Raw genomic sequence first — 23,362 nt, forward strand, 5'->3', positions numbered from 1 at the left:
GCTCCATTTATCCCGACTCTCTGCTTCCTGTCTGCCAACCAGTTCTCTATCCACGTCAGTACATTACCCCCAATACCATGCACTTTGATTTTGCACACCAATCTCTTGTGCGGGACCTTGTCAAAAGCCTTTTGAAAGTCCAAATACACCACATCCACTGGTTCTCCCTTGTCCACTCTACTAGTTACATCCTCAAAAAATTCCAGAAGATTCGTCAAGCATGATTTCCCTTTCATAAATCCATGCTGACTTGGTCCGATCCTGTCACTGCTTTCCAAATGGGCTGCTATTTCATCCTTAATGATTGATTCCAACATTTTCCCCACTACTGCTGTCAGGCTAACCGGTCTATAATTACCCGCTTTCTTTCTCCCTCCTTTTTAAAAAAAGTGGCGTTACATTAGCTGCCCTCCAGTCCATAGGAACTGATCCAGAGTCGATAGATTGTTGGAAAATGATCACCAATGCATCCACTATTTCTAAGGCCACTTCCTTAAGTCCTCTGGGATGCAGACTATCAGGACCTGGGGATTTATCGGCCTTTAATCCCATCAATTTCCCTAACACAATTTCCCGCCTAATAAGGATATCTTTCAGTTCCTCATTCTCACTAGACCCACTGTCCCCTAGTACATTCGGAAGGTTATTTGTATCTTCCTTTGTGAAGACAGAACCGAAGTATTTGTTCAATTGGTCTGCCATTTCTTTTTTCCCCATTATAAATTCACCTGAATCCGACTGCAAGGGACCTACGTTTGTCTTTACTAATCTTTTTCTCTTCGCATATTTATAGAAGCTTTTGCAGTCAGTTTTTATGTTCCCTGCAAGCTTCCTCTTGTACTCTATTTTCTCCTTCTTAATTAAACCCTTAGTCCTCCTCTGTTGAATTCTAAATTTCTCCCAGTACTCAGGTTTGTTGCTTTTTCTAGCCAATTTATATGCCTCTTCCTTGATTTAAACACTATCCTTAATTTCCCTTGTTCGCCATGGTTGAGCCACCTTCCCAGTTTTATTTTTACTCCAGACAGGGATGTACAATTGCTAAAGTTCATCCATGTGATCTTTAAATGTTTGCCATTGCTTATCCACTGTCAACCCTTTAAGTATCCTCTGCCAGTCTATTCTAGCCAATTCACACCTCATACTGTCGAAGTTACCTTTCCTTAAGTTCAGGACCCTAGTTTCCGAATTAACTTTGTCACTCCATCTTAATAAGAAATTCTACCATATTATGGTCACTTTTCCCCAAAGGGCCTCGCACAACAAGATTGCTAATTAGTCCCTTCTCATTACACATCACCCAGTCTAGGATGGCCAGCTCCCTGGTTGGTTCCTCGACATATTGGTCGAGAAAACCATCCCCAATACACTCCAGGAAATCTTCCTCCACCGCATTGCTACCAGTTAGGTTAGCCCAATCTATATGCAGATTAAAGTTGGAACCACAATTACTGCTGTACCTTTATTGCACACATCCCTTATTTCTTGTTTGATGCTGTCCCCAACCTCACTACTACTATTTGGTGGTCTATACACAGCTCCCACTAGCACTTTCTGCCCTTTGGTTTTCCGCAGCTCCACCCATACCGATTCCACAACATCCAGGCTAATGTCCTTCCTTGCAATTGCATTAATTTCCTCTTTAACCAGCAACGCCACCCCGCCTCCTTTTCCTTTCTGTCTATCCTTCCTAAATGCTGAATACCCTTGGATGTTGAGTTCCCAGCCTTGGTCACCCTGGAGCCATATCTCCGTGATGCCAATCACATCGTATCCGTTAACTGCTATCTGCGCAGTTAATTCATCCACCTTATTCTGAATACTCCTCGCATTGAGGCACAGAGCCTTCAGGCTTGTCTTTTTAACACACTTTGCCCCTTTTGAATCTTATTGTAGTGTGGCCCTTTTTGCTTTTTGCCTTGGGTTTCTCGACCCTCCACTTTTACTATTTTGGAGAGTAATAAAGCCTACTGGCTTAAACAGTTTTGTGTGTTAAAGTATAACTATTTGTCTCATGCTGTGGGTCAGCCAACGAAAAGGGAAAAGTACTAATTGTAATAATCAGCTGGAAACTGCAATTAGGAAGCAATTAAGCAATTGAAACAGGAAAGGCAAATCCTTATTTTACAACGTTGCTGTAGAATTGGGCATTACAGGGTGAGGAAAGCCAGTTAGGCATTGCAAACCGTGCAACGAAAAGTTAAAGAGAGGAGGACACAATTTCTGCGATTGATGCTTCCCTTGCTCCCAGCCCCTGCTCAAAAACACAGAAACCAAAGGGCAGGGGTAAAGGAAGCTTTTTGGAAAGGAAAGTTGTGGTGATATTAACTGTGTATGAATGATCTGGCTTAGGAATTGAGGAAACAATATCAAAATTTGCTGATGACACCAAATTTTGGGGTATGGCAAGTTGCACTGAGGAATGTGAAAGACTGCAGGAGGGCATACAATGGCTAGCAGGGTGAGCAGGTGCAGTTCAATATAGAAAAGTGTGAAACAATACATTTCAGAAGAGATTATGGGCCTGAAATTTCAGCCTCACCAGGTCCATACGGAGTGTCTACGGACCCAGGGAGGCATCGCAAAAGCCAGTTTTTGGCACGCGATGCCCATGCGCCAAAAACCAGCTTTTCCAATCTGTCAAGTTCTAGCTCGAGAGATTCAACGCATCTTGGGGAGCAGGACATTTGCATGGGCGAAATTGCGCAATTTGCCCATTTCTTGCCTGGCAAATGTCCTTCAAACTCTTGTGCCTACTTTTACCAGCGTAAGAGTTTTAAAACATAAAAATAAAATGTAAAAACATTTTTATATTAAAAACCCTGCCCACTAAGGTAAGTTTATTTTAAACCCTAATTATAAAACTTAAAGAAAAATCCAAAAAATATATATTTTTTCTAACCCATTTATTAACTTTAATTTAAATTAATGTTAAATATGTGGGGTGTTTTTTATGTTTTATTTGTGTTTAGCTGGGGGAGGGGGGGGTTCTCATTCATAATAATGAGAACGCCTACTTACGGAGTTCCCATTATTATGAATGAGAATACTTTACCTTGATTGGGTGTCCAGGCCCACGTGACTCCAGCTCCAGCTCTACATACGTTCAGACGTGCACGCGCTCTGATGCGCATGCAGAAGAGGTCTAAAACCGCAATCGCTGGTGGGCGCCCGAACAAAGGGTAAGTGCGCATCTTTTCTCTTCTTTTCAGGTGACCGCCCGCGAGAAGCCCAGAATCGGTGAATATTATTAACTGGTGTGCAAATACACAGGCCATTAAATACGGCACTGCAAGTTGATAAGGCTATACAAAGGGAAACAAAATCCTTGGTTTTGAAGCTAGAGGTGCAGAATACAAAAGCAAGAAGACAATGCTGAACTTGTACAAGAACTTAGTTAAGATGCAGTTGAAGTATTGCATACAATTTTGGTTACAGCATAGGTTCACTAGGATGTAAGCAGAATTGAGGGGTTATAGTTATGCGGAGAGAATTGACCAGTTAGGGTTTTTTTCACTTGGGCTGACAAGGTTAAGGAATGAATTTTAGTCAAGTCTGACCAAGTGGCCACAAAACGAACCTATAGTGAGCACTGCGCTTGTTGCTTCTGGTTCATTTCCTGTTTAGCAAATGATGTGGAGCAGACCTTGGTTGGCAAATGAACACAGAGGCCTAGAAATTGGCCTCCTTCGCATCTCCTGTTATCGCTTCCAGGGAGGCAATAACTGGACACTAACGACTTACTGACCAGTTGCGGCTAGAAGATCGACTCCCGCCGTATTCGGTAGGAGATTTGCGGCAGCAGTACGGCATTTTACCCTGATCTCCTTCGCCCGGAGATTGTCATCGTTCTGAGCATTGCCCCGGTCCCGAACTTAGGTTCTGTCCCCTGCAGCATCGCCGGGCGAAAACACCCACAGTTGCAGGAGGCATTCATCGGGAGGCCGGGCACTTCGGGGGTGATGCTTAGAGGCGAGGTGGTCGAGGTTAGTGAAAAAAAAATTGCCATTGCTCTGTTTGATTTTTTTTTTTGCAGCTTCCTCCCCTGTGATCAATCAGCCCGGCACTGTGTCGCAGGGCAACGGGCTGATCGAGCCGGATCGCGTATCCGGTAATGTTCTTCTTTTGCAGGGCCTGCAAAGATGGTCCTTTCCTTTTAAGGGCGAGAAGGAGCCTTCCAACGTGGTAGCGCTGCACGGCCCATTGTGCAGCATTGCACAAGTACCGTTCCGCGTGCTGCCTCTTCCGCTCCAGGAAGGAAGTGGAGCGTTTGATTTCATGCTCCAGTTCCTTCCTGGAGCGCAAACACACAATTTTTTAAAAGTTTGAAAACATTAGAACCTGACGGGAATTTTTCAAACTTTTAAAAGTTAGCGCCCCAAACCGGGAGTCCCAAATATCTCCCCATAGTATAAATTTGGAATAAAAACAGAAAATGCTGGAAATGCCCTGCAGGTCAGGCAGCATCGGTGGAGAGAGAAACAGAGTTAAGTTTCAGGTCGATGATCTTCTGACAAAATCTGCACGAGCGCATGGGTTTGGGTGCGGGTGGGAGATTAAAACCAGCAAAACTGACAGTGGCTGGGAAGCCAGCTCCAACCTGCCAACTTCCGCATTTCACTCAAGCGTGTTAGTCTGCGTGTTCGGAACACCCTCGGGAGAGGCCGGTTGTCAATTACCATGGGGGGAATTTTGCAGGGGTCAGCGGGCGTGAGGAGTGGTGGGTTGGGTGGGAATTTTTCTTTTAAACAGCGGGTCGGGACCCAGCTGCTAACCCGCCGGCACACATCTTTCCCAGATGTCGGCTCTGTCAGCGGTGGGGAAGGCAATTCAGGTCATTATGTCCTTGTTAACAGCCACTTAAAAAGTATTTTGAGCTATCCTTTAGATTTTACGAGGTTGTCCACGGGTCCATGCTGCTCGGGGATCACATCAGGTAAGGAGGTCGGGAGTTGTGTGACCATGAAATCATCTCTTTACTTGACAGCTGCAAATGTGCTATAAAAGCTCCCATCTCACGGCTGTTCACTTTCCAAACTCAGAACTTGTTGCTTACTGTATTTGGAAGACAGATTGAGCACTATGCAGGTTGCAAGTGTTTGGAGTAAACTGTCTATCCAGTGTCACCTCATTGGAACAAACACTCTCACCATTGACTGATCGCTTCTGTCAACGCAAGTTCACCTGCCATCTATTACATCAGCATCTGCTGTCACCAGGTAGCTGGGAGCTCCCCATCTCCAGCGCCATAACTCCACTTATTTCCAGCGCCTCGTCCTCTGCAGATGTGAACTGCATGATCTATGGAGGGCTCCCTTCGGTTTTCTCCCTCTCGCTGGTGTTCTGTGCTCTTCTCCTGCAAGGAAGGAAGGAAGAGACCTATGAGTGAGTGTAATGGCACCTGCTCATCTGATGGATGGAGTTCATTTGGTGAAGGTGTCTATCAGGGAGAGGCAAGACACTGCATAAGGATAAGGGTGAGTGGGAGTAGTGGATGGGGATGTGAGGAAGTGCACAGAAAGAGAAGGATGGATGCACCTACAAGGTAAGTGAGTGTGAAGAGTGTTGTGATGGAGCAGGCTTGAGAAGACAGTGAGGGGGTAGGATGATGCACACAGCAGGATGTAGGTGAATATTCCACCGTACTCCTCTTTCCGGACCTGCTTAGGTCATTAGACCGCTTTTTGCACTGAATGCAGGAGCGTGGCACCAAGCTCCTACTGCTGACCTCCTCCGTAACCTCCAACCACGCCTTCGTCTCAGCAGCAGGTTTCTTCCTCCCAATACTAGGGAAGAGGATCTCTCTCCTATGCCTCACAGCCCCCAGTAGACTTCCAGGGATGTCAGTGAAACGGGGTGCCACTTTTGTCCGTCTGGACTCCATGCTGACACTTCCAGAGCAAAACCTGCAAATAAAGTTGGTGGGTTGGATTCTTCGATTGTTTGAATCATCAATTTTTCATTCTTGGTTTCACATCTCCAAGCTGCGCAGCGGGCATGAGCGATGTAAAGTCCACTATTTAAAGGGCCCATGCAAAAATGGAATTTGGAGCAGCTAGGAGGTTTCAGGATGGATTCACAAAGAGCAAGGGCAGCACCCAGATTCAATGATGCTTTCCTTGATTTACTGCTGGTTGCAGTCAGGAGCAGGAGGAACATACTTTTCCCCAGCAATGGGAGGAAGAAACCATCTGCTGTCATCAAGAAGGCATGGTTGGAGATGGCTCAGAAGGTGAGCAGCAGGAGCAATCGGCCCAGTTTTGGATGCAGTGCAAGATACAATTTAATGATCTAAAAAGGTCAGGAAAAGTGAGTACATTTGCTGATTCACCTACATCCTGTGGAGTACAACCCATCTAACGACCCCCCACTCTGTCTTGCCAAGCATACTCCATCACTTCACTCCTCACATACCATTGGTCACTCAAAGTTCGCCCCTCATAGGAGAGAAGGCAAATTGCAAGGGAGAGGAGGAAGACTGGATGTGGCTGGCCACAACTTGTGCAGCTCACAGATGCAGACATGGATATCCTGGAGCTAAGTGGCACATCTGCATCCCTCTCAATCGGAGATGGGGACTGGGAACTCCCACATGGCTGGTGACATAATTACAAATATATCTCTCACACATGCTGACTTTATTTCATCAGTGACTGAACTATGAGGAGACAGTATGTGTTACTTCTCAAGATTGTGACTTTGCCACTACTAATTCATAATCTTGGCTTTTATCTTCTAGGGACTTTATGTGTAGAGCAAGAATTGTTGGAGATGCTTAAGGATGATTCTTCAGAGGATCTCATTCCTTCTGAAGGTGCACTGTCACAGGACGTACAGCCATGCACCAGCGCAAATACTCGCACTTAGGTGGGTCCAGTTAGGGAGTTTGTTAGGTTTTCACCTGGTGATTCACAATTCACTGGTGGCAAGGACAGCTGTGGAGAGTCTGCGTCATGTGGTGCAATCCTCTCCAAGCTCTGCTCAGCTGGACAGAGATGCTGAACCCTGGGTCCCATCGGTGAGAAGAATGATGGAGGTACAGGAGCAACTTTGCGAGGTATTGACGGACACTCTCCACAGTAGCAGAAAGGATGGAGGAGTTCAACTCAGACAGTAGTGGATTGGTGATGCAGGTAATTGCGAGATTGCCCGCCATGGAGAATGGCTGCCTCCATGGAGTTTCAAGCCCGGCTCCCAAATGAGACCATGCAGGCCATGGCTGTGCAGACCTTGGATACCAACATGTCTGTCGCCTTAAACAGGATGACAGAAACCATATCCATGGCCTTACAACGTGTCACTGATCTTCACCAAGCTGGTCTGAGCAAGTGGTAGGAGGTGGCGCTGGTCCAGGTGAGGAATGATGGCGAAAGGGTACATGGAAGTGGGAATTCTACTCAAAGCGCTTCCACTTCTCACCCATTGCCCCACGCCAGTACCCAACATGCTTCCTCATCTCTTGGCGGGGTCCTCAGTCGTTCCAAAACCCAGAGGTCATAGGCCAAAAACATCTTGGCAGTTAGGGCAGGAATCTGAGCAGCCTGCCTCTACCTCTGCTGAAGTCACACAGGAGGCATCATGTGGAAGAGGTAAGAAGCATAATTTAAAGTAATTGTATGCACATGGGTTTTGGACAAAATGTTATGTTAAGTTTTCCTTTATATAACATAACATTTACTGATTAGCACCACTTCCACATCTTGCCGATTATTGCGTCCTGAGTGCCAACACTCCCTTTCATTTGCTTCATGATTTAAAAAAAATTAATTCCTGGGATGTGGGCGTCGCTGGCAAAACCATCATTTATTGCCCATCCCTTGAACACCTGAGTCAACCACATTGCTGTGTGTCTGGAGTCACATGTAGGCCAGACCAGGTAAGGATGGCAGATTTCCAAATGGGTTTTTATGACAATTCAGTAGTTTCATGGTCACCATTACTGAAACTTGCTGTTTATTCCAGATTTTATTTTAATTGAATTTAAATTCCACAGCTGACATGGTGGGATTTGAACTCACGTATCTGGATCATTAGTCCAGGTCCCTGGATTGCTAGTCCAGTAACATAACCATTACGCTATCATTCCCTTGTGAATATCAATACATGACTTAATCCATTGAGCAGATATGGAATGGGCCTGTGCATGGTTAAAGGACTGTTTTGTGCAAAGGGAGGGAGAGGGGGTGGTTGGTGGTGGTGGTGGTAGTGGCTTTCATTTGTTATTTATTCCAGTCGGAATAACTAACTGAACTTTCAAGCTATGAGGGCATACTTGGCAGTAATGCACGTAGTTGGTTACGGTATGGGTGCCTCATCTTCATATTCCTCTTTCTCTTCAGTGTTCTCCTCATCAGTAGCTGTCTGATGAGCACCTTGGTCGTTCGCCACCAGTAATCCTCTCTGCTGCATAATGTTGTGCAGGACGCAGCACACCACTATGATTCTGGACACCTTCGCTGGCGAGTACTGAAGGGCGCCTCCAGACCTATCTAGGCACATGAAGTGCATCTTGATGGCTTGATGACCATTTGGCTCTTGATGTAACGCTCCTGCACCTCATTGGTGGGTTCCTTCACAGGTGGATTCCCTCACAGGTTTCATGAGCCAAGTTTGAAGAGGGTATCCCTTGTTTCCTGAGATGAAAAGGTCTGGAATTTTGGACTGCCGCAGTATAAAAGCATCATGACAGCTCCCAGGGAATCTGGTGCGCACCTGCACAAACCTCTTTTTGTGGTTGCACATTAGCTGCACATTGATGGAATAAAATCCCTTGCTGTTTATAAAAACTCCTGGTTGATCTGGTGGTCCTCGGATTGCCATGTCCCACTCAGATTGCAATCGATGGCACCCTGTACCTATGGGAAGCCAGCCAGAGAGGCAAGACAAGTACCTGCTCATTGTGGCTATTGTTGTCACAGGGAATGTTGACATAAGTCGACACCCTGGCTAACAATTCCATCTGTGATCTGCCGTATACATTTATGGACAGCCAACTGATAGATGTCTCTGGTGACACACTGGAACTAGGTAGAGACAAAGAAATTGAGGGTGGTGGTGACTTTGACAGTGACAAACAATGTGTGGCCACCAAGTCCAACAAGGAGCAGCTCTTCTTGAAGGAGGCTGTCAATCTGAGCCTGTGGAAGCACTGCTCTTCAGATACGTCAAGGAAGCTGAACTTCTCACGTGGGTAATACCTTCTGTGGCCTCGGCCTCTCTCCTGCACACCTCTCTCCTGTAAACCTCTCCCTTGTGCACCTTTTACCTGTAATATTTCCAAGTTTGCTGATGACACAAAACTAGGTGGGATTGTGAGTTGTGAAGAGGATGCAAAGACGCTGCAAGGCAATTTAAAAAGGTTGAGTGTGTGGGCAAACACATAGCAGATGCAGTTTTACATGCATAAATATGAAATTATCCACTTTGGTAGGAAAAACATAAAGACAAAGTATTATTTAAATGGTGATAGCTTGGGAAATGTCGATGTACAAAGGGATCTGGGTGTCCTTGTATACCAGTATTGAAAGCAAACATGCAGGTGCAGCAAGCAGTTAGGAAAGCAAAATGGTATGTTGGCCTTCATTGCAAGAGGATTTGAGTACAGGAGCAAGGATGTCTTACTACAGTTATACAGGGCCTTGGTGAAACCCTGTGTGCAGTTTTGGTCTTGCCTAAGAAAGGATATACTTGCCACAGAGGGAATGCAACAAAGGTTCACCAGACTGATTCCTAGGATGGCAGGAGAGATTTGGTCGATTAGGCCTGTATTCACTAGTGTTTAGAAGAATGAGAGGGGAACTCATTGAAACATATAAAATTCTGACGGGGCTGGACAGACTGGATGCCGGGAGGATGTTTCCCATGGCTGGGAAGTCGAGAAGAAGTGGTCACAGTCTCAGGATACAGGGTAGGAAATTTAGGACTGAGATGAAGAGAAATTTCTTCACTCAGAGGGTGGTGAACCTGTGGAATTCTCTACCACAGAAAGCTATGGAGGCCAAGTCACTGAATATATTTAAGGAGATAGATAGGTTTCTAGACACAAAAGGCATCAAGGGGTATGGAAAGAGTGGGAATATGGTGCATCAGCCATGATCATATTGAATGACGGTGCAGGCTCGAAGGGCTGAATGGTCCTTCTGCTATTTTCTATGTGCATCACCCTTTTGAGTACCTCCTGATACCACCAGAGCATGACGTCGCTAACATGGATGATGAATGTCTTCTTTGTCTGATGTACTCTTGCAAACATCCATGGCGCCCACCCCCTACCGCACCCCCCCACATCTTTCTGGTATCCGTTTGAAAGCCTCCAAACTTCTCAAGAAGCTCTCTGCTGACAAGAACTCTCTGCAAAACCACTTTTCTATTTCAAACACCCGCGGGGAATTTTACCCCCCAAGAACGGGTGGGTTGGGGTTGGGTGTGAAATTTCAATTGTTGAAAATTGAAGCGCAACCGCAACCCGGCTCCGCCATGCCCACTTCTGGGTTTAACGGAGGCGTCTTTGCCAGAAGGAACTGACAAAGTAGCTGTAAGGACTGAGCCTTTATTGGGATCGGGCAATCTGAACTTTAAAGACCCCCGTGAAGTGCAGCTCAATCTCACCTCCTTTACACAGGTGAGTTTCCCGAGCCCTGGAAAACCCATGCTGGAGGCGTTAAATTCAAATGCCTGTTTAATTCAATTGAAAATAACCTGATTTCCATTTGCTAATGATAATACAAAGATGGGAGGAAAAGCAATTGTGAGGAGGACACAAAACATCTGCAAAAGAACATAGACAGGCTAAGTGAGTGGGCAAAAATTTGGCAGATGGAGTATGTCGGAAAGTGTGAGGTCATGCACTTTGGCAGAAAAAAATTAAAGAGCAAGTTATTATTTAAATGGAGAAAGATTGCAAAGTGCTGCAGTACAGTGGTACCTGGGGGTACCTGTGCATGAAACACAAAAGGTTAGTATACAGATACAGCAAGAGTCAGAGAGGCGGGAGATCGAGGAGCAATGTCGGGAGGCCTATAAAGGCCAGCGAGGAGTTTGTGAAGCAGTCGGAGAGGCGGGAGATCGAGGAGCAACGTTGGGAGGCCTATAAAGACCAGCCGGTGCAGCTGCAACAGGGAGAGAAGGCAAAAAAGTAGAAAGAAATCGAAAGGTGACGTCACAGCCAAGGGGGTAAGTGATTGGCTGGTGATTGGTGAGTAGATTTCTTTTTCTTTTCTTTATCAGTAAGTAATCTTTTAGCATTGTTGCCAAATTAAGTTAATCTAAGGGTTAAGTCATGGCAGGAGAGCTCGGGACACGTGTTATGCTCCTCCTGTAATATGTGGGAAGTCAGGGACACTTCCAGTGTCCCTGACGACTACATGTGCAGGAACTGCATCCGCCTGCAGCTCCTGACAGACCGCATTGCTGCACTGGAGCTGCGGGTGGATTTGCTCTGGAGCATCCACGATGCTGAGAATGAGGTGAAAAGCACGTTTAGTGAGTTGGTCTTACCGCAGGTAAAGGATACACAGCCAGATAGGGAATGGGTGACCAACAGGAAGAGCAGTGCAAGGAAGGTAGTGCAGGGGGTCTCCTGCGGTCATCCCCCTGCAAAACAGATACACCGCTTTGGGTACTGTTGAGGGGGATGATTCATCGGGGAGAGCAGCAGCAGCCAAGTTCATGGCACCATGGATGGCTCTGCTGCACAGGAGGGCAGGAAAAAGAGTGGGAGAGCAATAGTGGTAGGGGATTCTATTGTAAGGGGAATAGATAGGTGTTTCTGCGGCCGCAACCGAGACTCCAGGATGGTATGTTGCCTCCCTGGTGCAAGGGTCAAGGATGTCTCGGAGCGGGTGCAGGACATTTTGAAAAGGGAGGGTAAACAGCCAGTTGTCGTGGTACATATAGGTACCAAAGATATAGGTAAAAAACGGGACGAATTTAGGGAGCTAGGAGCTAAATTAAAAAGTAGGACCTCAAAAGTAGTAATCTCAGGATTGCTACCAGTGCCACGTGCTAGTCAGAGTAGGAATCGCAGGATAGCTCAGATGAATACGTGGCTTGAGGAGTGGTGCAGAAAGGAGGGATTCAAATTCCTGGGACATTGGAACCGGTTCTGGGGGAGGTGGGACCAGTACAAACCGGACGATCTGCACCTGGGCAGGTCCGGAACCAATGTCCTAGGGGGAGTGTTTGCTAGTGCTGTTGGGGAGAAGAACCTATGCAGGGAGACAGAGGGAAATAGAATGGGGTAGAAGAAAAAGCTAGAAAGAAGAAAAGTAAAAGTGGAGGGCAGAGAAACCTAAGGCAAAAAGGGCCACATTACAGCAAAATTCTAAAGGGACAAAGTGTGTTAGAAAGACAAGCCTGAAGGCTCTGTGCCTCATTGCGAGGCGTATTCGGAATAAAGTGGACGAATTAACTGCGCAGATAGCAGTTAACGGTTATAATATAATTGGCATCACGGAGGCATGGCTCCAGGGTGACCAAGGCTGGGAACTCAACATCCAGGGGTATTCAACATTTAGGAAGGATATACAGAAAGGAAAAGGAGGCGGGGTGGCATTGCTGGTTAAAGAGGAAATTAATGCAATAGTAAGGAAGGACATTAGCTTGGATGATGTGTAATCGGTATGGGTGGAGCTATGGAATACCAAAGGGCAGAAAACGCTAGTGGGAGTTGTGTACAGACCACCAAACAATAGTAGTGAGGTTGGGACAGCATCAAACAAGAAATAAGGGATGCGTGCAATAAAGGTACAGCAGTTATCATGGGTGACTTTAATCTACATATTGATTGGGCTAACTAAACTGGTAGCAATGCGGTGGAGGAGGATTTCCTGGATTGTATTAAGGATAGTTTTCTAGACCAATATGTCGAAGAACCAACTAGAGAGCTGGCCATCCTAGACTGGGTGATGTGTAATGAGAAAGGACTAATTAGCAATCTTGTTGTGCGAGGCCCCTTGGGGAAGAGTGACCATAATATGGTAGAATTCTTTATTAAGATGGAGAGTGACATATTTAATTCAGAGACTAGGGTTCTAAACTTAAGGAAAGGTAATTTTGATGGCATGAGACGTGAATTGGCTAGAATAGACTGCAAATGCTACTTAAAGGGTTGATGGTGGATAGGCAATGGCAAACATTTAAGGATCACATGGATGAACTTCAACAATTGTACATCCCTGTCTGGTGCAAAAATAAAGCGGGGAAGGTGGCTCAACTGTGGCTAACAAGGGAAATTAAGGATAGTGTTAAATCCAAGGAAGAGGCATATAAATTGGCCAGAAAAAGCAGCAAACCTGAGGACTGAGAGAAATTTAGAATTCAGCAGAGGAGGACAAAGGGTTTAATTAAGAGGGGGAAAATAGAGTACGAGAGGAAGCCTGCCGGGAACATAAAAACTGACTGCAAAAGCTTCTATAGATATGTGAAGTGAAAAAGATTAGTGAAGACAAACATAGGTCCCTTGCAGTCAGGAGCAGATGAATTTATAATGGAGAACAAAGGAATGGCAGACCAATTGAACAAATACTTTGGTTCTGTCTTCACAAAGGAAGACACAAATAACCTTCCGGAAGTACTAGGAGACCGAGTGTCCAGTGAGCAGGAGGAACTGAAGGATATCCTTATTAGGCGGGAAATTGTGTTAGGGAAATTGGTGGGATTGAATCCCCGGGGCCTGATAGTCTGCATCCCAGAGTACTTATGGAAGTGGCCCTAGAAATAGTAGATGCATCGGTGATCATTTTCCAACAGTGTATCGACTCTGGATCAGTTCCTATGGACTGGAGGATAGCTAATGTAACACCACTTTTTAAAAAGGGAGAAAGAAAATGGGTCATTATAGACCAGTTAGCCTGACATCAGTAGTTGGGAAAATGTTGGAATCAATTATTAAGGATGAAATAACAGCGCATTTGTAAAACAGTGACAGGATCGGTCCAAGTCAGCATGAATTTAAGAAAGGGAAATCATGCTTGACAAATCTTCTGGAATTTTTTGAGGATGTAACTAGTAGAGTGGACAGGGGAGAACCAGTGAATGTGGTGTATTTGGACTTTCAAAAGGCTTTTGACAAGGTCCCACTCAAGAGATTGGTGTGCAAAATCAAAGCACATGGTATTGGGGGTAATGTACTGACGTGGATAGAGAACTGGTTGGAAGACAGGGAGCAGAGAGTCTGAATAAACGGGTCCTTTTCAGAATGACAGACAGTGACTAGTGGTGTGCCACAGGGCTCAAATGCTGGGGCCCCAGCTCTTTACAATATACATTAATGATTTAGATGAAGGAATTGAGTGTAATATCTCCAAGTTTGCAGATGACACTAAACTGGGTGGCGGTGTGAGCTGTGAGGGGGTCGTTAAGAGGCTGCAGGGTGACTTGGACAGGTTAGGTGAGTGGGAAAATGCATGGCTGATGCAGTATAATGTGGATAAATGTGAGCTTATCCACTTTGGGGGCAAAAACACGAAGGCAGAATATTATCTGAATGGCGGCAGATTAGGAAAAGGTGAGGTGCAATGAGACCTGGGTGTCATGGTTCATCAGTCATTGAAAGTTGGCATGCAGGTACAGCAGGCGGTGAAGAAGGAAAATGGTATGTTGGCCTTCATAGCGAGAGGATTTGAGTATAGGAGCAGGGAGGTCTCACTGCAGTTGTACAGGGCCTTGGTGAGGCCTCACCTGGAATATTGTGTTCAGTTTTGGTCTCCTAATCTGAGGAAGGACGTTCTTGCTATTGAGGGAGTGCAGCGAAGGTTCACCAGACTGATTCCCGGGATGGCTGGACTGACATATGAGGAACGACTGGATCAACTGGGCCTTTATACACTGGAGTTTAGAAGGATGAGAGGGGATCTCATAGAAACATATAAGATTCTGACGGGACTGGACAAGTTAGATGCAGTAAGAATATTCCCAATGTTGGGGAAGTCCAGAACCAGGGGACACAGTCTTAGAATAAGGGGTAGGCCATTTAGGACTGAGATGAGGAGAAACTTCTTCACTCAGAGAGTTATTAACCTGTGGAATTCCCTGCTGCAGAGAGTTGTTGATGCCAGTTCATTGGATATATTCAAGAGGGAGTTAGATATGGCCCTTAAGGTTCGGGGGATCAAGGGGTATGGAGAGAAAGCAGGAAAGGGGTACTGAAGGAATGATCAGCCATGATCTTATTGAATGGTGGTGCAGGCTCGAAGGGCCGAATGGCCTAATCCTGCACCTCTTTTCTATGTTTCTATGATCAGGAAGGCCAATGGAATCTTGGTCTTTATTGCAAGGGGGATGGAGTATAAAAGCAAGGAAGTCTTGCTACAGTTGTACAGGGTATTGGTGAGGCCACACCTGGAATACTGCGTGTAGTTTTGGTTTCTATATTTACGAAAGGATATACTTGCTTTGGAGGTAGTTCAGAGAAGGTTCACTAGGTTGGTTCCGGAGATGAGGGAGTTGGCTTATGAGGAAAGGTTGAGTAAGTTGGGCCTCTACTCATTGGAATTCAGACGAATGAGAGGTGATCTTATCGAAATGTATAAAATTATGAGGGGACTTGACAAGATGGATGCAGAGAGGATGTTTCCACTGATGGGGGAGACTAGAACTAAAGGGCATAATGTTAGAATCATGGGCCGCCCATTTAAAACTGAGATCAGGAGAAATTTCTTCTGAGGGTTGTGGATCTGTGGAATTCGCTGCCTCAGAGAGCGATGGAAGCTGGGACATTGAATAAATTTAAGACAGAAATAGAGTTTCTTAAACGATAAGGGAATAAGGGGTGATGGAGAATGGGCAGGGAAGTGGACCTGTGTCCATGATCGTATCAGCCGTGATCGTATTAAATGGCGGAGCAGGCTCGAGGGGCCATATGGTCTACTCCTGCTCCTATTTCTTATGTTCTTATGTTCATGTGAAATGCCTGTCCTAATGATAGCGGGTGATTCGCATGCAGCCAAACGTGCCTCCGTTAAGAAAGACTTGCATTTATATAGCGCCTTTCATGACCACTGGACGTCTCAAAGCGCTTTACAGCCAATTAAGTACTTCTGGAGTGTAGTCACTGTTACAATGTGGGAAACGTGCACAGCAAGCTCCCACAAACAGCAATGTGATAATGTCCAGACAATCTGTTTTTGTTATGTTGATTGAGGGATAAATATTGGCCAGGACACTGGGGATAACTCCCCTGCTCTTCTTCAAAATAGTGCCATGGGATCTTTTCCATCCACCTGAGTAGATGGGGCCTTGGTTTAACGGCCTCATCCAAAAGACAGCACTTCCGACAGTGCAGCGCTCCCCAGTACTGCACTGGGAGTGTCAGCCTAGATTTATGTGCTTACGTCCCTGGAGTGGGATTTGAACCCACAACCTTCTGACTCGAGGCGAGTGTGCTACCCACTGAGCCAAGGCTGACATGATAATCCTGAAATGGGCGTGTTGGAGCCAGGTTACGGTCATGCTTTAATTTTCATCAATTTTGATTTCCCACCTGACCCCAACCCACCCGTTCTGAGGGGTTAACAGTCCTCCCTGGATGTCTGAAATGGAATGTGTTGACTGAACTCTATTGCCTCCAAGAGCACAAAAATCTGTTTAGTTTGAAAACGTTTCAGAGCAATGTTCAAAGCAATTAAATATCTCGGGCTAGAATTTCCAAAAAATCAGCAAGTGCCCGATTGCCGCTCAAAATACCGCTAAGATTTTAAAATTACCCCGGGTGAAAAATTCCACAAAGAAAGGAAAACATTCCTCCCAGCAGAAAAAATGGTCCTTACACCCCAATTCTCAGCGGAAAACGTGATCTTGGGCCGATTGGGCGGTTTTTCCTCAAAATGCACAGTAATTACTAAAATGTAGCCCAGGAGGGGGTAAAATACACAAAATATTTTTTCCAAAAAACATAAAATAAAAAAATCAGAAAACATTCTCGGGACCCTTTTCAATTTAATCGCTGTAAAAGAATTTTAAAATAATAATTAAAAACCCTTTAACTTACCTTTTTTTGCAGGGCTACTTATCTACCACCCAGCTCCCGCTGCTTTTCGTGGGCGTTTTTTTCAATTTTACCTACGGGTCACCGCTGAGCCCAAACTTGGGCGGTAGCAGTTTTTGGATGGTGCACGCTGGTGGTCCGCTTCCTGGCGGTATTTTGAAACCACCAGCGGAATTTTCTGGAAATTTCCACCGGGTGATTTTCTGTCCAAACCGACCAATACTGCCGAGAAACCAGGAGGAGATGTAGTGGGAAATCCAGCCCTACTGGAAACTTTCGTCTTTAATTTTTAATAAATGAACCCTTGCATGAATAAGTAATTTTAACGTAGGGAAGATGATTTGATGGTGTGAAAAATATTGACTCGATCAGATAATGAGGGGTCCAATCATTGAGACAAAGCACGTGACAGTGAAGGAGTGGGGGATTTGCTTTCTTTGCCACTTTTTCATACAGAAAGTTTGTGTGAAACTCATTTGGAGCTTTGAGACTAAAAGGGGAAGCCTCAGTGAATAAATAGAATCATAAATCGCAACCTCCCCACTCAGAGAGGAAATGAGATGATTCACATTGTGGTAGTTTTAGCCGCATTTCCTGCTGGCAAAATTAGCTTGAGACAAACAAAACTGACTTTAAAGCTTCTTCCAGATTGGTGTGTGCAGCCTTTTAATCCATAGGCAATTACTGTAGCATTTGTACCACAAATGACATTTTAGAAGTGCTTAAATTCACTCGGAGAAATCTTAACACAAATTTCCTCTGTTTTGGATAAGACATTAATATTTGACATTTAATATTCTCTACATTTGGAGAATAGCTTGTCCATTAATATTATAGACACAAATATTTCATTGTTTAAATCACCAAAGTTTCATTGCTCAATAGAAAAATAATTTACAAGATGCATGTGTAATTAATCAAAAATGGTAACGTACATAAAATAAAACGTTTTTCAGAGCTATAATGCTCTTGTTAGCATTGTGCTAATGTGCTGGGTTTCAACTCACAGTGCCTCAGAAATCAAAACTTATAAAATTCTGTAATAAAAAGGAGAAAGGCACACAATATCAGAAACAGGTGCTGTACCTACACAGGAAATTTGTGCACAGCAGATGATGGGTTGGTCTGGACCACTTCTTTAAGTGTTTCAGATGATCACAAAAATAAATACATATGAGATAGGCCGTTTAACCCATCTAGCTATCTTTCCGCAGAAACTTCAAGTCCTACAATATGTGTATGTAGATTAGGGCCACCAATCTCTGGGGCACTCCACTTAGTACATCTCCCCAGCCTGGTAACTCTCCCTTAATTAGTAGCCAAAGCTTCCGCTCTCTTTCAGCCAATTCTTTATTGAACTCCAAGTGTTACCTAGAATACCCACTGTCTCCAACTTGTTTAACATCCTTTCATGCAAGGAAAGAAAAATCAGGCATAGTGAGGCAGATTCGTTACCAACTGTTTTATGTTTTCACTAAAATTGAATTGTACCTCAGGGAGTTCCCAAGGGCAATGAAATTATCTGCAGTTCAGATAAGCTTCAGCAAATTATACAATGGCACTACATCCTGCAGCAGTGTGCAAGCTGGCAGTGTATGGTTAGCCAACCAGATTGGTTCTCTCAATTTACACCAGTCCACCATCTATCATCTTCCTCCACATAGCTGAGGGATGTGATCAGTAAAACCTTCCGAGTCATCTAAAAGCTAATCTTAGGCAGTGACGGGGAATAGTTGGGGAAGTTTCAAGTTACACTGTGGCCGATGTGCCACTCCTCTCTGAGATTGACATGTTAACTTTGCAAACGTGTCAAAGCTGTAGATGAAGGTAGCAGTCAAATCCACCAACAGACCTCAAAATGTGTTAGATAAACTGAACAGGCTAAGGCTCCTTCCTCTAGGAAAAAAAAGGCCGAGGGGGTGGCCTAACAGAGGTCTTTAAAATTATGAAGGGGTTTTATAGAGTAGATATAGAGAAGGCATTTTCACTTGTGGGGAGTCCAAAACTGGGGGTCGTAAATATAAGATAGTCACTATGAAATTCAGGATAAAGTTCTTTACCCAGAGGGTGGTGAGAACGTGGAACTCAATATCACATGGAATAGTTGACGCGAATAGTAAAGGTGCATTTAAGGGGAAGCTAGATAAAATAGAAAGGAATAAGACGATATGCTGATACAGTTAGATGAAGTAGGGTAAGAGGAGGCTTGTGTGGAGCATAAACACCGGCATAGACCAGTTGGACCGAAGGGCCTATTTCTGTCTGTAAATACTATGGGCTGGATTTTAGGCTTTTATGTTTCTGGCGGCGGAGCGGGAAAGTTAGCAGCTGGGAATAGTTTGCGCTTTGGTAGTTAAATTTGGGCATCTGGGCCCTGCGTCAGGGGGTATAGCGCTAAGGAAGGTGTTGTGCACCTCTCTTGGTGCAAGGATGGGAAACTCCCGAGCTAAAGAGCTGGGCCGGGGGTGCTCCAAGAGACGTCTGGAGGTAGGGGAGAAAAAAAACCTAAAAGAAAAACACAAAAACATTCCCAAAACATTGCCCACACCACCACAATACAAATCGCTAAAAAAAAATTCAAAGAAAAAACAATTACACTTACCTTAGGAGTCCATTACCTACCTCTCTGCCGACGGGATGGTTGGACTACCCTGATTTCCCAGGCGGTCATTGCGGGCACATTTCCGGGCGGACAGGAGCTCAAACCCGCACTGGTGTCGCAACCAGGGGCATTGCACACCGGGTGCAGCTCATCCGGGCGGTGTTGCTCCGCACCGCCGTGAAACCGGACCTGAGGATTGCTGCGGGGTGCATAAGACCTCACTGCCGCCATTGCCATTGCTCCGGGGTGAAACACGGAGCCGCAGAAGACCGGAAAATCAAGCCTGGGCTGGATTTTCGCGTTTCTCAGTTTTTGGGCGAAAACGTAAGCAATATGTGAAAATTACCATTTTCGCTGGGTTACCGATTTAAGGCCTAACCTTTGGCACTTGGTGTCTGCGCAAAGGGAGGCGTTGCACAATTCTTCGAGGTGCAAAAAACGCGATCCTCGCCTACTTTAGTGTGGGGCCGGGAGTGCTGCAAGAGAGGCCTTGGGAGGGGGGGGGGGCGGAGAAAAAAATTCAAAACAACGTTACCAAGCCCCTTACCTAACAAATGGCTGCAAAAAAAATAATAAAATACGAACTTTAACTTACCTTTTTTTTCAGGTTTTCCAACTTACCGCTGCTGGCAGGGCTGCACCACTACGTTTAACCTGCCGGTCTTCTGGGCGCGGTGTACTGGTCGGGTGAGCGCCGAAACTCGGACAGTAAGACAATCCGAGTCGTTATATGTCTGGCGCAGCTCTCCCCAGCGGTGCTTCCAAGCGCCACTGCAACAAGGAACCCATTATCCCGACCGACACATGTCTGTCAAAAAAAGTGCAGTACAGTTACACTGGGTAAAAAATCTGTGGATGCAAGATGGTGCCCGCTGCTTTGGGTACATGCCAGGTGCCCACCTGCTCCAGGACAGCAGAAATTCTGTTGTTCTCTCACACGTGGGAGGGTGGGAATCCCAGGACCCACCCATACCTTCCCACGGCCATGTTCGAGAGAGCTGATCTAGCAACATTTTGTTTTCAATTTGACACTCTTCCAGGGTTCAGGCTAACCCGTCCCACCCTGTCGGTGAGGCCCACATACGCCATTGTGGACTCTGGTATGCCTCCATTCTCTCGATGTGTGTCTGCCAGAGACGGCTAGGTCTCCTTCCAACCTCAAGAGCAGGAGTGCCCAGAAATCTCTGCCTCTGGGTGGCCCACATTTGCCTTGTAGATGGAGATTCTGTTCCTTAAAAGACAACCATAAAATTTGTTCTGCCCGTCTCTTGCTGGAGTTAAGGCGGGAGACCGGCAGAACTCCTGAGTAATTTTGAGACCAGTATTTTATTCTATGGTTGTAGTTCTATTCTGTGTCACTTGGTGGTGCTAGTGCATTGTGTAAAACTATTTCACAAAAGTATAACAAAATGGCACCATTTACATAGAGAGAAATTCTATGCTAAAAATTGCTGTTATCACTGATGGTACTGAACAATTACAAAACTGTGCCTTGTTGTCAACATCTGGAGCTCCCTCCTTCAGCATACTTCTCTCCCTGTCTTCAAAAAAAACCTCCTTAACCCCCTCCTCTTTGTCCCCAGCTGACATTCTTCCTTTCCTCCTGTCCAACCACCGCTCCCCGGTGTAATGTATGCACCTGTGAGTATGCTCACAGGTTTGTAGAGCTGTTGCCACTGGTATGCTCCCGGCCTTCCGCAAGAGGTGGGCATCGGAGGGACTGGAGTGCATTATCACCCCCGACAGTCAAATTTTAATTTGATTGGTTTAAGTTCACTGTAAAGTTTTATTTGTTAATTTGGCTGTTTCAGTGTCCCTTTAATAAGGAGCCACTCAACTTTAAGTTCTATTTAAAATAGTTGTCGAGCTGATGCATTGTGAGTGGCTTAGCCAGTCACGTGATGTTCACAAGACTCAATAAAACCCCAGTCAGTTGGGTCTTTGTCATCCACAATGAGATAAGCAGTTGTGAGCCTAGTGAATGTGTAGTGTGATTGTTAAACCTTTGTTAATAAACCAACTAGTTCTTAACAGCAACGTGTTGCTATGAATTCTTAATCAATGAACCCATGAAGCAAATACATTACATTGGGTTTAGTGTCCACTCACTATCCATGGTCCTAAACTGCAGGCAGATGGTTCTTTGTATGTAATGCACATTAGGAAATGTCATTTATTGTTGGAAGAATTGCTTACAGTTGTTTGCTTCCTGCATCAATGCTTATTTATAGTTGCCACTGTACAATGTTTTACATTATTTGGAGATTGCTGTATTACTCCCCTTGATTTCCATCAACTTTCCTCCTACAGGCTTTGGACAGTTTAAAAACAAAATGTGTTTGCATTGTATTGTTAATCGATTTAATCATGAATGTCTAATCTGTTACTCGTTCTTGGTTTGTGTGTGTCCTCAGAAGATTCCATTCATCCTCAATTGAGGTTTTCTTGACCCTTCCTCCCCAAACAATTTGTTTAAGCTCTTTGCTCATTCCTGGCCTCTCTTCTCTACTATCCGCTGTCTCCTTAAACAACAACAGGTATTTATATAGCGCCTTTAAGGTAAAACATCCCAAGGTGCATCACAAGAGTATTATAAGACAAACATTTGACACTGAGCCACTTAAGGAGAAATTAGATCAGATGACCAAAAGTTTGGTCAAAAAGGGAGGTTTTAAGGGGCGTCTTAAAAGAGAGGCAGCGAGATTTAGAGAGGGAATTCCAGAGACACGTGCCTAGGTAGCTGAAGTCACGGCCACCAATGGTGGAGCGATTATAATCAGGGATGCTCAAGAGGGCAGAATTAGAGGAGTGCAGATATCTCTTGGCCTTGCCCCTTCCTATCTTGGAACTTCCTCCAGCTCTACAAACCTCCCTGTATTCTCTGTTTTCTATGCATTCACCCCCATCTTCACCCCACCACTGACAGCCATGCCTTCAGCCATCTAGGCCCCAATCTCTGAAATCTCCTCCCTAAACTCTTCTACCTAACCTCTATCCTGCAAATCCGCTGGGAGGACAGGCCTACCAACATCAGTGTCCTCGACCAGGCTAACATCTCCAGTATTGAAGTACTGACCACACTCGATCAGCTTCGCTGGGCAGGCCACATAGCACATGCCAGACATGAGACTCCCTAAGCAAATGCTTTATGCAGAGCGCCTTCACGGTAAACGAGCCAAAGGAGGACAGCGGAAATGTTATAGGGACACCCTCAAAGCCTTGCTGGTAAAGTGCGACATCACCACTGACACCTGGGAGACCCTGGCCGCAGACTGCCCGAGGTGGAGAAAGTCCATCCGGGAGGGCGTTGAGCTCTTCGAGTCTCGACGCAAAGAGCATGGAGAGGCCAAGCGCAGGCAGCGGAAGGAGTGCACGCCAAACCAGCCCCACCGACCCCTTCCTTCAACGAATGTCTATCACATCTGTAACAGAGTCTATGGCTCTCGTATTGGACTGTTCAGCCATCAAAGAACTCACTTTGGGAGTGGAAGCAAGTCCTCCTTGATTCCGAGGGACTGCCTATAATGATGGTTCAGTAGCTGCTGAATGCAGTTTCATATGGTGCAACTGCTGGCTGGGTCTGCTTATAAAATAAATTTGCTATTGATTTTAATTGCAGCAAGTGTAAACACACTCTACAAACAGTACACTGATGTTTTTTTTTAATGTTAGTCAAACAGGGTGGGACCACTTAAAGAAGAGAGCACAATGCACTTGAGAGTTCCAGACTGGCAAATATGCTTAATAAGAATATTGCTTCAGAATTTACAGGACAG

General features: G+C 45.3%; 1 protein-coding gene across 13 annotated transcripts in view; it reads right to left on the minus strand.

The window, feature by feature from the left end:
* The window catches only part of LOC139281277 (tumor necrosis factor receptor superfamily member 13B), a 99,228-nt gene that overhangs the window by 47,071 nt on the left and 28,795 nt on the right, over positions 1-23,362 (minus strand). For 4 of the 13 annotated variants that reach the window (XM_070901364.1, XM_070901367.1, XM_070901365.1 and 1 more), the window contains one exon: positions 20,182-20,394. The exons of 4 other annotated variants lie outside the window; for them this stretch is intronic. The gene's annotated coding sequence lies outside the window, so the exon portion shown is untranslated. Of the gene's footprint in view, positions 1-5,184; positions 5,357-20,181; positions 20,395-23,362 lie in introns of all 13 variants that reach the window. 5 more of the 13 variants (XM_070901373.1, XM_070901371.1, XM_070901369.1 and 2 more) reach the window with 4 other exon arrangements.

The sequence above is a fragment of the Pristiophorus japonicus genome, chromosome 15 (assembly GCF_044704955.1).
Source record: "Pristiophorus japonicus isolate sPriJap1 chromosome 15, sPriJap1.hap1, whole genome shotgun sequence".
Lineage (NCBI taxonomy): Eukaryota > Metazoa > Chordata > Chondrichthyes > Pristiophoridae > Pristiophorus > Pristiophorus japonicus.